The sequence below is a fragment of the Dipodomys merriami genome, unplaced genomic scaffold, assembly GCF_024711535.1.
Source record: "Dipodomys merriami isolate MVZ:Mamm:240054 unplaced genomic scaffold, mDipMer1.0.p SCAF_3, whole genome shotgun sequence".
Classification (NCBI taxonomy): Eukaryota; Metazoa; Chordata; class Mammalia; order Rodentia; family Heteromyidae; genus Dipodomys; species Dipodomys merriami.
In genome coordinates, this window is record NW_027204492.1 from 80,286,677 (window position 1) to 80,298,803 (window position 12,127).

Genomic DNA, 12,127 nt, shown 5'->3' on the forward strand with positions numbered 1-12,127 from the left:
TTGACATGTCTAAATTAAATTAACTGAGTCTAATAAAAATTAAAGATTAAAAATTTTAAAAACATTCCAATTTCATGATAAAAATATATTTTATCATGTTAAGAATTCTTGAACTAGGGCTGGGAAGGTGGCTCAGTGTGTAGAGTGCTTGCCTTGCATGCATGATGAGGCCCTGGGTTCAATTCCTCAGCACCACATAAGCAGGAGAAAAAAAAGCTGGAAGTGACGCTGTGGCTCAAGTGGTAGAGTGCTAGCCTTGAGCTGAAGAGCTGAGGGACAGCGCCCAGGCCCAGAGTTCAGGCCCCACAACCAGACAAAAAAAAAACAAAAACAAAAAACAAAGAATTGAACTAGAGGGCTCAAATAGTTGAGTTCCTGATTAGCAAGGGCAAGGCCCTGAGTTTAAACCCCAGTACCATAAAATAAATAAGTAAATGAAGAAAAAAAAAAAAACAATTCTTCTAGTGAGCCAAACACTGGTGGCGAACACTTGTAATCCTAGCTACTCAGGTTGCTGAGATATGAGGATCCAAGTTCACCAGAGAAGTCCATGAGACTCTAATCTCCAATAAACTATTCACCAAAAAGCCAGAAATAAAGCTGTGGCTCAAGTGGTAGAGTACTAGCCTTGAGCAAAAGAAGTTTAGGAACAGCACTAAGACCCCCAAGCTCAAACCCTAGGACTGGCACAACAAAAAAAGAATTCTAGAATTAATAAAGTCAAAAATATTGACATTTTCATCAGAATATGGTAAAGAGACTTTTTATGTTTATGCAGTGTCTCATGTATTTGAAACCTTCTTTAGATAATTAGGCCTTAAACAATAGTAAGTATGAAATTCAATTATATTTTGTGGCATGAACACTAAGCAATAGCAATGTTTACAAAGTTTTTCTTATATTCAATACATAATATAATCCATTTTAATTTGGTTAAAATAAGTAATTCATGATTAGTGAAGTAGGATTGGGGGGACAATACTAGGGTCTGAGCTTGGAGCCTCATGCTAGGTTGGCACTCTACCACTTGAGCCATGCCTCCAGTCCTATATTTTTTGTTGGTCACTGGGCTTGAGCTCTGGGCCTGGGTGCTGTCCCTTTGCTCTTAAGCTCAAGGCTAGTGCTCTACCTCTTGAACTACAGCACCACTTCCAGTTTTCTGGTGGTTTATTGGAGATAAGACTCTCACTGACTTTCCTACCAAGCTGGCTTTGAACCATGATCCTCAAATCTCAGCCTCCTTAGTAGCTTGGATTACAGGCGTGAGCCACTGGAGCCCAGCCCTTCATTTTTAATTGAAGATGGAGTCTCACAGACTGTTCAACCTGTTCTCATCTCTATCCTCCAGATTTTAACCTCCTGAGTAGCTAGAATTATAGGGACAAGTCACTGGTGCTAGGCTTCTGGAGTGGGATTTTAAATAAAACAATTGCTGATTTTTTTGTCATCCTATCTCATTCAGAATAAATTTTTACAAGGTCCTTTATGAGGTAGCACCCTCTATCTAAGTGATTTCATATCCTATCTATCCTAACATTCTCCATTGCTACTGACTTTTTTTCTTCAGTATTGGGGTTTAAACTCCAGCCTCATGCTTTCTTGACCGAGTACTACTGAACCATGCCTCCAATCCATGGATTTTTTTGAGACAGAGTCTTGTTATATAACTGAGGCTGGCCTCCTGACTCAGTCTCTCTGGAATGTTGGGATTACAGTTATGTGCCACCAAGCACAGAAATACTAGCCTTCCTACTTTTCTGTGAACACACCAAGACGTTGCTATTGGCTCTGTCGAAAATTACCCTTAAGCATTCTCATGGCTGGCTACCTTACTTTACTCACTTATACCTTTAAACATATCAAAGAGGATTTCCCTATATGAAATAGCTCTCCCCAAATCCTCATTCCCTACGGCCTTCCTTCTACCATATCCCTATTCAATATGTATTCTTCTGTGTGTTTTCTAACCCTTCTACCAACATCTCCTCACTAATCTCCAAGAAGCCATATTTTCCTAGAGTCTTGTGTACTAATGGTAGAGGTTCTCAATGAAATCTTGACAAGGTATAATTTTGTGTTGATACTTTTCTCTCTTACAACTTCCTTTCCTTAAGGGCTAAAAACTAGAAAAGGATTAAGCCAAAACTGAAGATATTCTAGTCTAGACAATGACAGGCTAGTCCAAGTCTAATCATTCTATAGTGCAAGTTGGGGGGGGGGGGTCTCAAAACTATGACTAGTAAATTATATAAACAGAAGAGCAGAGACAGAAAACCCAAGTTTGTTTGTTTGTTGCAATGTCCTTCACAAAACACGGTTGCCTTAGCATAGATGAAAATTCTCCACAGTCTGAAAAAGCAGGATGATTGACAGCAAAGCACCTGTAACCCTTACTACTCAAGAGGATGAGATATGAGGATTGCCATTCAAATTGAACCTAGGCAGAAAAGTCTGAGATTCTTATTTCTAATTAACCATAGCCAAAGTGGAGCTATGGCTCAAGTAATAGAGCGCTAGCCTTGAGCAAAAAAGAACTAAGAGCCTGAAGCACCATGTTAAAGCCCCAATACCCAATACCCAATACCCTAAACATACATGCGCGTGCACATGCACGCACAGAATGCTGTGGGGATGGATTTCTGTGGCTTGCCTGGAGTATTCATTAGTGGTTTCACAAAACTTTCATTGTCCTAGAAAGAGAATAAGAATATTTTAGTTACAATATTTTATGAGTTAAGACTTGCCTGCTTCCTATATTCTACTACTAGCATCTCTCAAAAAGAAAACCCTCTTAGTATCTAAACACAAAGGAAAGATCAAAGATTAAAAACCTAGCATCCCCATTATATGCATACCAAATACAGGGAGTGGCTGTGGAACAACCCAAGTCCTTCCCCCACCCTCCAAGCAGGGGTGAAGACATCCCTGTGGGCGTGGCATATACAAGTGGCTGACTCTTGGCTCTAAGACAAGACTTCATTCCCAGTGTCAAAAGCAATCAGGGGTGTTTTAGATGTTTCCTTTGTTTCATTGTTTCTATTTTGTTTTGTTTTGCTTTGTTTTGTCAGTCATGGGGCCTGAACTCTGGGCCTGGGCACTGTCCCTCAGCTCTTCAGCTCAAGGCTAGAACCCTACCACTTGAGTCACAGCGCCATTTCTGCCTTCTTTTTGCTTATGTGGTGCTGAGGAATCGAACCCCAGGGCCTCATGCATGCAAGGCAGCACTCTACCACTGAGCCACCTTCCCAGCCCTTGTTCTGTTTTTGGTGCTGGGTCCTTGAACTCAGGGCCTAAGGTGATGTCCCTGAGCTACTTTTCCTCAAAGCTAGTGCTCTACCACTTGAGCCACAACTCTACTTCAGGCCTTTCTGGCAGTTTATTGGAGATAGGAGTCTCACAAACTTTTCTGCCAGGGCTTGCTTCGAACCGTGATCCTCAGATCAGCCTCCTGGGTAGCTAGAATTATTGGCATAAGCTACCTGTGCCTGACTTTCCTTTGATTTTAAGAAGCACATGCATAAGAGATTTTAAGAAGAAAAAAGCCTGAAGTGAGGCTTTCTTTTTATTTGAATCCAGCAGACTCAATGATATGGCTACTTGGAATAAGGTGATTTTGAGGTTCAGAAAAATCTATTGAGGAATGAACAAAGAGGGGACAGGTGCTTGGGGGTAAATGTTACCTAGAATCCTAGAAGAGATACATGCCCTTGATGGGAATTGGGACTGGGGATGCAAGGAAATCTAACATGTTAAAAGAAGGAGCAGCTCTGGACTTCACATTTAATACTAGAGACAGCTGAACTGGTGTACTACAGAACACTGGAGCCGATTGTCATGGCACCTGCCTGTAATCCTAGTTATTCAGGAAGCTTAGATCTGAGAATCAAAGCCAGCCTGTGCAGGAAAGTCTGGGAGACTTTTATCTCCAATTAACCAGCAAACAACTGGAAGTGGAGTTATGGCTCAAGTGGTAGAGCAGAATGGAAACAGTTAAAGGACAGCACCCAGGCCCTGAGTTCGAGCCCTAGAAGGAGCACAAAAAAAAGCAAGCAAGACAGGGAGGGAGAGGGGAAGAGAATGGAAAGAAGGAAGGAAGAAAGGAAAAAGGAAGGAAGGAAGAGGGAAAGGGAAGGAAAGGAAAAGAAAGGATGAATACTAGCAATTGTGTCATTCCACTGACCAGAGTGAAATGCAAGCCCTCAAACCTTAAACAACACATTTTTATCTCTTCATCTGTGGGATATCATTAGGCTTCATCCCCAGTCCTGCCACTCTCAAGCATAAATAGAAAAGAGAATTATAGAAGAGATGTACTAGTTTAAGTCACCCTTTCTAACTAATCTCTGCCATACCAGCTGTTCTTTATCCAACAGCAGAAGTGAGCTAGTGAAGTCCTCCTTCCTGACACAAGCTCCCTGGGCATGGAATGACAGATCAGCCAAGGTGGCTTTAGCTTTCCCATTGAAACATTTTCTCCTCCAATTCTCTTCACATACCATTTTGACTTGATTTCTTATGCCTTCCAGACACTTGGATTGAAGCACACAGATAGATGCCTAACATTGAGGGAAGACAATGAACATGAACCAGTGAGCAGTCCACGTTATTAGCAGCAGTTCAAGTTGGAGTCAAACTCACCTTTCCTCTCCATACCCTGGAGTTAAGAAAGGAGTCAGTAACAGCACTCTGCATGTCTTTGACATTTTGCACACATCACTCAGCATCATGGTTAGCCAGAGGCGCACTTGGCCTCTGAGAAATATTTGTAGAATGAATGAATTTTTCAAGTCACCCATCCTGCTATGGTCCTTGTCAACAAACTGGAAAATTTCCTCTTCGATGAAAACTGCAGAGTTATTAAACTAACATGCATCTTGCCATCAGTGTCCATGGTATGCTTCCTTAAAACAATCAAGTGAATGTTCTAACTAAGTATTAAGGTTGATTCGAAGAGGGAAAAATATTATATATCCTCTGCACAGTCCTCCTTAACAAACAGGTAGTATTACTGTATAGTAAGGAGATACTGTCATTTTTTTTCTCTCTTTCTCTTGCTCTCTCTAGTTTTACAGGATGTTATTTTAGTTTTTAATTTTTAAATTATGTTTAAGTAGTTGTACAAGGGAGTTGTATGTCCTTAATACCATTCTTAAATTTCCAAAGTACACACTTCCCTTAGTTGAAATTGTACGCTGTCCCTTTAAGAAGCCAGGCAAGATGGAGCCCTCCCAGCTCTGTTAGAGGTTTCAAGCAACCTGATAGGGATGCTGGAGTGTGACAAAAAGAAAGACTGCCAGGACGGAGGAAGTGAGGTTCTAATCTCAAGAGGGGAAACTGAGGCTCAAAGCACACAACCATGCCACCGAGCAGTTGCCAGCGAGGCGGGTGGTGGCTCCCCTAGGCTCTAAAGCACCACCTCTCCTCCCTCCCCTTCCCAGCCTACCCCACCCCACCCTGCTCCACCCAGCTGGGTCGTCCAGAAGGAGCTTCCTTCAGTACCGCAGCTGCTCGAGTGCCCAATAAAGACCCCCAGAGAGGATGGCGAAGGGCAGGGTGGAGGGGAGAGGGGCTTGCTTAGGCAAAATGAAAAAGGACTTACTTTGGGATTCTGCGCCTCCGAAGGCATCTTCTTCTCCTCCCAGCCCTGGGGCCAGGGCGGCGGGTGAGGGGTGGCGGGCGGAGCCGGGGGTTGAGCTGGTGAACTCGGGGTCCTCACTCCCTTCGGACTGGAAATCTACTTCAGTGGAGAGTTAAGGAGGAATGGGGTCCGACTAGTGCCGGTGTGCACTCGATTTTTTAAAAAAACAATCTTCAGACCAGACAGAAGGGTTTGGCATAGTTAGCCAGTGTTGGCAGTGGAGGTGAACCCTAAAACCCTCCTTTTCCTTACCTTTCTACTTAGCTTCTCCTCGCCCCAGAATTAGCGATGATCAGGGGCAAGGGTTTTCTTTTTTCTTCCTTTTGGTTTCTCCCAGCTGCCTGTCCCAGACCCCACCCAGCGGCTCCACCCCATCCACTGCTACACATTCTGTCAATCACCAGCCCCTTTAAAGCTGCATCGCACAACTTGGGTTTGCCTCCTTTGGCGGGTAGACAGAATCACGAGGCTCCTAGCCTTTCCTATAATGCCCCCGGACATTTCGAATACATTTATGAAGTTAAGATTAGTTGCTAGTGGCGCCTTCTCCCCTCCCCCAGCCTCCCCTCTGCTCTGAAGCTTGCATACTCTACTCCACCCAAAATCCTTCCGGCCAGGCCAGGCTCTGCCACACCCAACTCCATCTCTTTTCTTTACTTTGTTTCGGATGGAAGTACTTCCCTAGCGGGCCAAAACTCCAAGAAAGTTCCTGGGGTTCCTTCTTTGACGCCGCCCACTCCTGAGCAGTTTCTGGACTGAAGTGGTTACCACAGCTCTCCTGTCCCTGGGGCTTCTCTGTGCTCCTTGGCACAAGATGCTGTCTACGTCTCTCAGCTGCGTGAGTCTCCAAGTTTCTGACTAGAATGAGGCCAGACAGGGTAGTGATTCCTGGAAATGTGTGTGATGCTTCTAATTCACCCTTAAACAGCAGTCCTATACTACAGCCCTACTCTATAAATAGGCAACTGAAAGTCAGAAAAAGGCTCTGAGGTCCCATCCTACAGCATAAAGTGAAACTCCAGAATGCCCAACTCATCAGAAATATTAAGGATGCCATTCTCCAGTTAATGACAGCACCTGGTTGCTCATGACCAAAAAAAAAAAAAAAAACCTCCTTTTTTCCAGGCCATACCCAATAGATCAGGAAATTCTGTCTCTATCTTAAAAAATATGTCCAAAAGCTGATTACTTCTCGCCTCCACTTCTACTCAAGGTCCTGGCCATCTTTCAAGTAAAAAAACTAGTAGAAGAGTCATCTCATCGATCCTTCAACTGCCCTTCCAATATCTGTTTACATGACAAACTTAAAAGGCAAATCAGACCAGGTCACACTTTATTTTAAACAATCACTTTCCACTGAATTCAGAATCCAGACTTTATTACAACCTACCAGGCTTCAAGATCCAACCTCTGCCTTTTCTCTTTGACCTGATATATAAATAACCTTGTTTACATTGCTGCATCTGGACTGTCCTTTTTATTCCACTGCATTAAGATCTATCTCACCTCAGGGTTTGCACTTGTTTTTCTTCCTGTTTGTTACTACGTGTAGAAGGCTGCAACATCTTTTCAAGGAAGTTTTCCCTGATCATCCATATTAACCTAGGCTACATAGACCAGAATAATAAAATGGAACCTAATCAGATATTTTTTTTACTGCAACACTGATCACAATTTCAAAAATCATATACGTGTGTGTGTGTGTGTGTGTGTGTGTGTGTGTGTGTGTGTGTGTGTATTACTGAGGCTTGAACTCAGGCTCTGTCATCTGTCATATATGAGCCTTCCCAATTTCCCATAATAACTTGCTCCAGTTGGGGATTCTTGACCCACATGGGCCAATCAGTTTCTTTCTTCCAGAAACATACCATTGTCTTCCAGAAACATACCACTGTGAAATAAAACAAGGACTGGGATTACAGAGGATCACAATAATAAGCAGGAAACAAATTCCATGAAATAATTGCTCTTGTACCTAGAGCTGACCTGTTACTTACTTATCTGGCAATTCTTCCTCTGACTTTGTGAAATATTCCACTCTCCTTTCAATAAATTTTCCCTTTTCCTCTATTTTTGAACTTTTATTACTTATGTTAGCTGCAGCCTTCTTGTTTACTGCTATCCATTTGCTATATGCCTAGCAACAAAAATGCATTCAATAAATACTTAGCTGGAAGAATGAATGAATGAATGAAGTATCCCAAGTCATTGGGATTTTTCTGTGCTTCCATTGTTTCTACATTGTTTTAGATACTTGTTTAAGTGCTGTCTTGCTAGACTGTCTAAGCTCCTTAGGTGTATGGACTCTGTCTTATTCATCTTCCAATATTTTACAGTGACTATCAGAAAGCTTTGCACAAAACAGACACTCTAAGCATGTGGACTTGAATTCAACTCTGCACTCTACCCTGGACATCATTCAGTCATGTAACAAACCCAAATAACCCCAACCATATGTACGTCAACTTTGGGTAGTGGAAAGAGACCTGTATTTGGAATGAAATTTCCAGTTTCAGCATTGTCACTACAAAAACATATGTCTGAATGCAAATTATGTAATATCTCTGCAGTTCAGCTGAATATTTCTCTCATTTATGCTACCAGTTTGGCCTGGGAAGGCTTTTTTTTTTTTTGAAACCCTTGCGAAATAAATGACAGAGGGTTCATGGCAAAAGTACTTAGTTAAATATAGTATTTACCCTCTGGTTAAGACATTTGAAAGCTCTTGATTATCCCTAAATAGCCAAGAGTGGTTTTTCAACTACCTGACAGAGGGGTTTTGGCTTCATGATTATGTGTCCATTTTGAGGTCACACCTAAGACGTAGTTAAATGCATTTTACAGAAAATTACCCATAGTGCTATGTTATATTTTTGTGCTACCTCTCCAACTAGAGCGTAATTCCCTGGGATACAGCACAGGAGCCCACATCTAATTCAGTTAAATTCAAGAAACATTTACTGCACTCATCTAATGGAAAGAACTCTGCTTATTGCCAAGTGCATAAAGTTGGATGCTTGATTTCTTTCCCTTGAGGAGCTTCCAATCCAAAATTTGTGTTTTCCATCTCTTACATTCCCTGAAAATATCTGTTTATGTTTGATAACATGCCAATCTGCCTACTTTCTTCATGATTTTACTGAAATGGTTGTTTTGAAGGCCTCCATCTCCAATGGCTTCCATATTGCTAAATCAACATGCTAAGTCACTTTTCAGTCCTTAATTTGGCATAGTCCACTGCTGTTTCCTTACCTCTCTCCTTCCTTCCTTCTCCTCTCCCTCCCCCCCCGTCTCTCTGTCTCTGTCTCTGTCTCTCTCTCTCTTTCTTTCTTTTCTTTTTCTTTCTTTCTGCCAATACCAGTACTTGAACTCAGGGCCTAGATGCTGTCCCTTAGGTTTTTCACTCAAGGCTGGTGCTCTATTACTTGAGCTACTGCTCCACTTCTGGCTCTTTTTTTGTGATTAACTGCAGATGAGTCTCACAGATTTTCTTCCCTGGGATTGGCTTCAAGTAGTGATCCTCAGATCTCAGCCTCCTCAGTAGCTAGAATTACAGATATGAGCCACTGGTGCTGGTGCTCAGCCTACTGTTACTTCCTTTAGGTTTCTCCCTTCATTTCTTTTTCAAAGTGTTCACATGATTTTATTCTTATTCTCATTGGTTGATCCTTTTCACCTTACTTCTCCCTAAAATCTGAAATATTAAAGTATCTCAGTCCTTCTCCCTAACCTTCTTTTCTATCAACATTGTCCCCTTAGGTTTACACAGTCCTATGGCTCTGAACATAATGATATATTCCTAAATCTATATCTTAAAACCAAACCTCTCAGGTTCGGAGCTGATTCAATCTTTATGTAAATCCTGGTTCTGTCATGTAGTAGCAATGTAGTCCCAGGCAAGTTACTTAACCTCACTGAACCTTAAAATGAGGATGATAATAGAAACCATCTCAGAATTGAATTTCTATCACTTCTCAATCTATTCTGTGTGTGCATGTGTGTGTGCGCGCGCGTGCGTGCGCACGTGCGTGCACTACTACTGAGACTAGAACTCAAAGGCCTTGTGTTTTCACTTATTTTTTTCTTCACTGAAGGCAGATTCTCTATCACTTGAGCCATACCTCCACTTCTAGCTTTTGCTGGTGAACCGGAGATAAGTCTCATGGACTTTTCTGCCTGGGCTAACTTCTAATTGCAATCCTCAGATTTCAAACTGCTGAGAAGTTAGGATTACAGAAATGAGCCATAGGTACCTGACTTCAATCTATTCTTTATAAGTAGCCAGATTTTTTTGTGTGTGTGTAGTTGCTGGTGCAGTGACTTGACCTCAGGTCTTGGGCCCTATCCCTGAGCTTTTTGGCTTAAGGTTAGCATTCTACCACTTGAGCCACAGCTTCATTTCAAATTTATTTGGTAGTTAATTGGAGGTAAGAATCTCATGTAAATTCCTGTCCAGGCTGGTTTCAAACTAAAATTCTCAGATCAGTCTCCTAAATAGCTAAGGTTACAGTTGTGAGATTTATTTTTTTTAAACTGCAAATCAAATCATGTCATTGTCCTACTAAATTATTTCCATTGCACTTACATTAACCCCTTAGAACCTTATCATGGCCTACAAATCCCTGTATGGCCTGGCCTTTAGTTATTAGTGCTAAATCATCTATTATTCTTCCTCAGGCTTCAGAGCCACTGACCTTCCTTTCTAAGGTTCCTCAAGTTTGGTATGTATTTTCCTGTCCCACACCTGTCACATAAGCCTACCTTACATGTAAAGTACTCTTTTCCTTTCTTCTTTAACGATTGGCATAATGTTCACACGAACTAGTGGGCACACTATGCTAATTGAATTCATGGCTATAATGTGTGATAGGGATAGCCAGCATTTCAATCCCCTTAAATATTTATTATTTCTATTTGTGGGGAACACCTTCATTCCTCCTTTCTAATTAAATGAAATGTAACACAAATTGTTCTAGGCTCCATCAGTAAAATTCCTTTTGAACCATTTTTTCCCCTTCCATCACTCTCTCCCAATCTTTCCCTCCCTGATGGTACCTGAGTGTAACCCATCCTGAGTGTAACCCCTCCTCAACTACACAAAACAATAAAAAATAAGCTAGAAGGGGGCTGGGAAGGTGGCTTGCCTTGCATGCCTGAGGCCCTGGGTTCGATTCCTCAGCACCACATAAGCAAAAAGAAAAAAGCTGGAAGTGGCACTGTGGCTCAAGTGGTAGAGCGCTAGCCTTGAGCTGAAGAGCTGAGGGACAGCGCCCAGGCCCTGAGTTCAGGCCCCATGACCGGACCCCCCCCCCAAAAAAAAGAAATCAGCTAGAAATTGTTCTAGACTACAGTTACTCTTGTATGCTAGAGGACACCCAAACTAATTCCCCTTGATCGAAAAATGCATTTTTAAAAACATCTTAAAATGGGAAGATCGTTCATTTTCAAACGACGCCAATGGCAGAAAAAACACAAAGTGAAATTCATATATAGATAAAATTTATAACATCTACCACATAAGATAAAAGGCAGAAGAGAAATTGTGTCAAATTTTGTACTAATGCATCTACTATTTAGTCGTTAATATACAAAGTGCCATTATGAATATTAGAGGAGATATCCATCAAGGTGATGAAAATAAGTAATTTTAAATCAAATTTTGGAAGTCAATAATTTGTGAAAGACTATCTTTTCACTAAATGATATGGGTGAAATAATATCCCCAAAAGAATAAAATTGGACTGTATGTGGTGATTTACATCTATAATCCTAGATAGTCAAGAGGCAAAGATTAATAGGATCACTTTTCAATGCCAGCCTAGGCATAAGAAAGTTTGTGAAACCCCCCATTTGAACCAATTTTTTTTGCTAGTCCTGAGGCATGAACTCAGGGTCTAGGCACTGTCCCTGAGTTTCTTTGTGCTTGAGGCTTGCACTACCAACTGAGCCGTAGTGCCACTTCTGGCTTTTTCTGAATAGTTTATTGAAGATAAGAGTTTCAAGGACTTTCCTGCCCAGGAAGATCCTCAGATCTCCATCTCCTGGGTAGCTAGAATGAATTACAGGCATGAGATATGGTACCTGGTTTGAATCAATTTCTTTTAAAGCTGAATATAGTGGCACACCTGACATCCCAGCTTCTTTGTAAGTGTAAATATTCAGATAGTAATGCAGGCTGGCCTAGGTATAAATGCAAGGCCTATTTGAAAATAGAGCAAAAAGGCATAGTAGCGTGGCTCAAGTGGCAGAGTGCCTGCCTAGTAAGTACAAGGCACCAAGTTCAACTTCTAGAACTGCCAGAAAATGAAGTTGGACCCGTCCCGCCTCTTATACAAAAGTTAAGTCAAAACAGATTAAATCCTAAACCTAATAGCTAAAACTAGAGAATTCTAGGTGGGCATAGTAATCCTAGCACTTCAGAAGGTGAAGCAGAATTATGAGTTCCAGACTAATCTGGGCTACATCACAAGACTGTGTCTCAAAATCAAA

At 41.6% G+C, this 12,127-nt stretch overlaps 1 protein-coding gene across 2 annotated transcripts in view; it reads right to left on the reverse strand.

The window, feature by feature from the left end:
- Klf8 (KLF transcription factor 8) overlaps positions 1-5,985 on the reverse strand; it is a 175,336-nt gene extending 169,351 nt beyond the window's left edge. Inside the window, exons 1-2 of one of the 2 annotated variants that reach the window (XM_070040368.1) lie at positions 5,891-5,985; positions 5,600-5,734 (exon numbers count right to left, since the gene is read on the reverse strand). The gene's annotated coding sequence lies outside the window, so the exon portion shown is untranslated. Of the gene's footprint in view, positions 1-5,599; positions 5,738-5,890 lie in introns of both variants that reach the window. The other variant, XM_070040367.1, reaches the window with a different exon arrangement.
- Positions 5,986-12,127: the final 6,142 nt, after the last annotated feature.